Consider the following 6,000-nt stretch of genomic DNA (forward strand, 5'->3'; position numbering starts at 1 on the left):
TCTGTATCGACTCCATCTCTTCATATCCTTTTGATAATGTGGCCTCCAAAATTGGACACAGTACTCCAGGTGAGGATCTCTATAACAGTAGTATGACTTCCGGCTTTCAGCTGATAAAGCTCCTTTCTCAGTGTGGAGTATGATGGGTATTTGTCACTCAGTGTTTGCATCATACACTCATGGATTTCCTTTGGCATTTTCTTCTGCAGGAATAGGAACTTCATGATGGCTCAGAGGTCCACACTTGAAAATAATACACTTTTCATTGACATGATTCAATCAATGATCTGAAACAATGTCAACACATAGCATTACAATTCTGCAACCTGAAAAATAAAATAACAATTTTTTTCTGCTATGGTGGCACAATGACACTCAGAATTTAGAAAGTTGATTGGAGTAAGAACTTTTCAGCACCCCCTCAAATGTATAAATCTATTGTAAATTCAGGCAAATCAACATGCTTTGATTGGTTCAGGAAGAAAATAGTTGAAGGTTTGGGGTTTGGGTTTTTTTTTTTTTGTATTTTCTGATATAGCTATCCATACCAGAGGTGCGCATTGTCTCCACAAAGGAACCTATGTAATTTTGAAAGCTTCTATGTGCCACCATTTTTAGATGATGTCATATTGGGCCAATTACGTATATCATAATCTGCACATTTACTTGTCTAATAACTAGCTTTCCCAACTTATTTCCCCAAAATGACTGTGCTTTCTCACTCTGAGGTTAAATGAATCACTAACACTGCTACATTTCCATCAACTGAATAGTGGACTTAAAAGGATGGAAATTTATAAAGCACTGTCAAAAATGGGCACTGGAAAATATTGATATCGTTCTGTAAAGGGCATGCACAGTGGCATAGCGAGGGTGAGAGGCGGTGGTGCCCCTCCCCGCCCTTTTCTCCATCCCCACCTCCACATGCTTTTTCCCCGCCCCTTCCTGCTGCACACACGCTGCTTCCCTTTCCCTGTACCTCTGTAACGTTCCTGGTGCAAGCAGCAACCAACAAGCTGCTGTCGCGCCAGAGGAAGAGCCAATGGTGGCGTGACAGAAGGTTGAGGGTTGCTGCTTGTTCCAAGAACAATATAGAAGTAAAGTGGAAGGGAAGTGGTGCACATGCACAGCAGTGGGGGGCAGGGAAGGAGCGGAGAGGAGGACGGATACCTGTGCCCTCACCAAGACAGCACCCGGGTCAAACTGCCCCCTCCCCCTTATTATGCCACTCGGCATGCATCCTATATAATAGAGTTCATAGCATCGGTTCCTGCACAATTGTGAGTGCTAAACTTACACCTACTAAAATCTGGTGTAAATCCTAGCACCTAAACTGGGCATGTTGACCCATTATTTTATATTACTACGCACAAGTTACTGATGGTTAACAGCTCTTTGGCCAATTAAGTCACGCATGCATCTCGGGAGTGCCCTCAAATTTGGGCACCTAAAGCTGGACCCCATACATAGATTTGCCTGAAGCTGCTAAAAATATGCTTCAAAACATTTAACAAATACCTATTATAGTAGGACTATACATTATCAGATATTAGTTCAGCATAGAGCATGGCAATATTACTTTGAGAGGAATCTGTCCCATTTTTCTGTTTCTCCGTTTCATAAATTTTCACAGTAAGGAACATTCAGATGTTTAGTAATGAGCTGAGACTGGCTCAGATATCCCTTAGAACTCCTATTCTCTTGCTATTACAGTAATGGAAGTGAACAGAGAGGTTAAACGAGTAACTTTCACTGCAGTGAAGGGTCCTATTTTCAGGAGACCAGAAGATAACCTTTGAAATAAGGTCAAGAATATAGATCAAAGAGAAGCGTGTGGCACAGTTGTTAGAGCTACAGCCTCAGCACCCTGAGGTTGTGGGTTCAAACTCCATGCTTCTCTCTGTGACCCTGGGCAAGTCACTTAATCCTCTGCTGCCCCATGTGAGCCCACTGGGACAGACAAGGAAAATGCTTGAAGTACCTGATGTAAACTGCTTTGATTGTGGTTGTATAACTACAAAAAGGCAGTATCCCTAACCCTATGAATTAATACATAAAAAGCTAAATTAAAATGTGCATAAAGGCCCAGATTTTCTATACGGTGTCAATATCGGCAGCTGTCTAAAAAGCACCTGCCAATTGTGTGTCAATCACGTGATGGCACCGTATAGAGAATTGTGCTTCCAGGAAAAATGAGCACTGGAAATGTAGGCCAGGGTTTTTCCAGGCCTACATTTCTGGAGTCTATTTTTGTCATGAATCATGCCTATGTAGGTGCTTTAGGCTGCCTAATGCCACTTCTGATGTTACCACAAAGGCAAAAAACAAAAAAAACCTAAGATTGCCAAAAATACTTTAACAAAATATCCGCAACAATTTGGCAATTAATATGGAGAGAGTAAAAATCTCTCATCATATACAGCCCGTTACAAAGAGATTATACTGTGCAATGTGGAAATCCAACTCAAGCTTAAAAATTGAAAGATTTTTAGGGAACAGACCCCAGTACTGGGGAACTAAAGATTCTATAAGATCCCCCGGGCTGACGACTCATATGGGAACAAGCCCTGTAATCTAGAATGAGTCCGCCCCAGACATCATAATGTCTGAGCCTTTTTAATGATAATTCTAAGTGAAAAATCACCATCCCAAAACTAATAAAACCACATATGCACGGTATCCCCTCCTTGAGCAGGAAAATAAGTCTGATGTTAGCCATGTCCACACTGGCATTAGGCAGCCTAAAGTGCCTATGGTGGCATGATTCAAGCGCTGATACTTTAGGCAGCAGTAGGCGCCTTGAAACTCAGTTACAGACGTTTCGGTGTCAGGTCAAAAGCGCGCCGGGACAAAGGCGTGCGCAGACAACTGAGCGCAACGCGGAGGCGCGCGCCGAAGAAAATGACTGTTTTAAAGGGCTCCGATGGGGGCAGATCGCGCCGCGTTGTGGGGGGTTTGGGAGGTTGTAACCCCCCACATTTTACTGAAAACTTCACTTTTTCCCTAAAAAAAAAGGGAAACAGTTACGTTTACAGTATAATGAGGGCAGTTACAACCCCCCACAATGCCGCCACGATCTGTATTAAGTAAAGTGGGGGGGGGTTCCCCAACAAAACCCCCTGTCGGAGCCCCTAAAAACACTCTTTTTCTTCGTTGTGCGCTTCCATCTTGCGCTCAGTTGTCTGCGCGCGCCTTTGTCTTCGCCGGTTTTGTCTATGAACCGACGTTTCAACAGCATTTTTTTTTTACTGAGTTTGGGCACCTACCAGCGCCTAGAAAATTGGTGCCAGTTAGAGATGCCAGGCCAAAGAGCTTAAAGGTGATTGTTGGATTTGCATGTTCTTAAAACATCATATTTGAAATGCTGACTTCCAGAGTTTGGGATGCATCTGTATCCCTAAAGTTCACATGCTAAAAAAATCCTCAGTAATTCCAAATAAAGAGAATGGTTTCAGGACGTGCCATTGTTAAAAGTTCACAGACTGAAAAACTAAAAACAAAGGCAGTCTTTAGACCTTGATTTTATTTCAAAGCTTGAATTTCATGGCCTGTTACTCATTAAGGCCTCCTTTTACAAAGCTGCGTTAGAAGTTTCTACTGAGGGCTGGCGAGGTTAAATCCTCCAGCACTCATAGGAATTCTATGATGTTGAAGCATTTACCTCACCAGTCCACGGTGAGGTAAATATCTACCGCAGATTTTTAAAAGCCAGGGTAAATTGTGTTCAGACTATAGAGTTCTGCAAATATTGGTATATAAAAGTCAGTATTTGCGTGGTCACTGGCTTTGTTAAATTGTCTGCATACATTAAACCCTCTGTTAGAAAGAGACTTACTCAGTGTATTTTGGTTTGCAACACACTGAAAGCTTCCTGACACATAGAAATGTAGAAATTGCCATATCTGAATTTGCACTAATGTTTGTTAAAGGAAAATTAACAGGGTACTTGGGTTGCAATGATACCTTTGTTAAGTTAACAAATGTTTATAGATGCATGTGTTTGGAGTTGTCATAGTCCCTTAGGCCAGTGTTTCTCAACTCGGTCCTGGAGTACCCCCTTGTCATCAGGTTTTCAGGGTATCCACAATGAATATGCATGAAAGAAATTTGCATATAATGGAGACAGTGTATGCAAATCAAGTTCATGCATATTCATTGTGGATATCTTGAAAACCTGACTGGCAAGGGGGTACTCCAGGGCCTAATTGAGGAACACTGCCTTAGGCCACAAGAAGGATCTCCATAGTCCTTAACTACAGCATTCTCAGCATTGTTAATCTAATAAAACCATTGCCTCTGCCCAGCTACTTAAGTTGGTTTTCTTTGGAATAATTTTACATTTGATGAGGTAACACTGTACTCTTTGTTCACAAATATTTGAAAACATGGCCTACTCTAGAACTTCAGTCTTATCACTATAATGTGGAGCAACCTATTCCTGAAAGTTTTCTATCTATGACCTAAATAGCTGTTAGTTTTTATTGTAGGACAAAAGTATTTCATATGTTAAATACAGAACATTTACTTTGCATCTGCTTTTACTAGGGTTTGCTAGATTGCTGCAATAATCACTTTTCAAATAGTTTTTAAAATTGTCATTGATATTCTTTTAAACACAGTTCTGCTCATGCAGGGGAATTCTTGCTCAATAAAAGGCCAATATATTGATTGCTAAGATGATACAGTTCTTATTAGAAGTCTAGAATAAGGTGTTGATCAATATTCCTTGTATTGTATTACTTCTGTTGTTTGCCATTTTCAGCTCATATTTTTATTTCAAACAAATTTGAATACGAGGGGAGAAAGCAACTTATGTAATACAACCGTCGTTTGATTACATATGGAATAAACTTTTTGTTTTAATTTCTTAACCATTTTCCATGTGCTAGAAGTTTGGCCTTTTTTTTTTCCACATTCATTGTCCTTAACTTTGATAGTTTTCCTAAGAAAGTATGAAAGTGCTTGAAGTTGTTTTGGTGAGAATGATAGGTATTGCTGTTTCTGCACCTGATTTACTGGTGCAATAAAATTCTCAGCTACTGTGCGTTAATTGAAACAATGTGAAAGCTCATGGCCATATCCTATATTAGCTGTTAACACAGTAGATCAAGGGATCCTTTTATTAAGGTGCGCTAACCGAATTAGCGTGCGCTAAATGCTAAGGCGCTCATAGAATATAATGGAAGCCTTAGTATTTAGCGTGCGCTAATCTTTAGTGCACGCTAAATCAATTAGTGCGCCTTAATAAAAGGACCCCTAAGTGCTAAGGTGCCATATTAACTGTAGGCACCTGTTAATTTCTCTGTTAGCAGCAAACACAGCTTAGTAAATAGGGATCTTTTTACTTTTAAACATTTTATTTTGAATTTTGATACAGCAAAAAAACTCTGCCTACTTCAGAGACTTCCAAAAATACCTACCCTGCCTATTACTTTACAGAGAACTCTGATATAACCTGTTTCAGTGCTTGAACATGACTAAACTACCAAGAAATTTGCAGGTGTTGTAATAAAGCATTTTTTTGTGCACACACACCATTATACATGCATGCTTGTAAAATTATCCCCTGCATTTATATGGCCCTAAGGGCTATTACATCAGTGGTAAGCTCCAGATTCTGTATCATACCCTGATCTCCTTTCTCTCTTGCTAGCTGCATACCACATAACACCATCCAGCCTCGCAACTCCTGTGCACTCTCTGAACATCTTCAATCCACATCACTCCACCCCAACCCAGAGACTGTTCCAGGTGGTGTGAGTCATAAACGCCTGGGTTGTTTGGTTTGAGGTTTGTTTGTTGTTGTTTTTTTTGGGGGGGGAATCGCAAGGATTTGATCTCACAACCTCTGGGTGCAGAGGCAGCAACTCAACTAGTGAGCCACAGGGGCAGACTGATCATACAGGCAACCAGGCAGTACCCAAGGGCCCTGAGAAGTTGGGGTGCCCTATGCTTCCTAACATCTGTGGCCTGTTCTCTACTTGTCTCGCCTCCTTTCAA

This window comes from Geotrypetes seraphini, chromosome 2 (genome assembly GCF_902459505.1).
Source record: "Geotrypetes seraphini chromosome 2, aGeoSer1.1, whole genome shotgun sequence".
Lineage (NCBI taxonomy): Eukaryota > Metazoa > Chordata > Amphibia > Gymnophiona > Dermophiidae > Geotrypetes > Geotrypetes seraphini.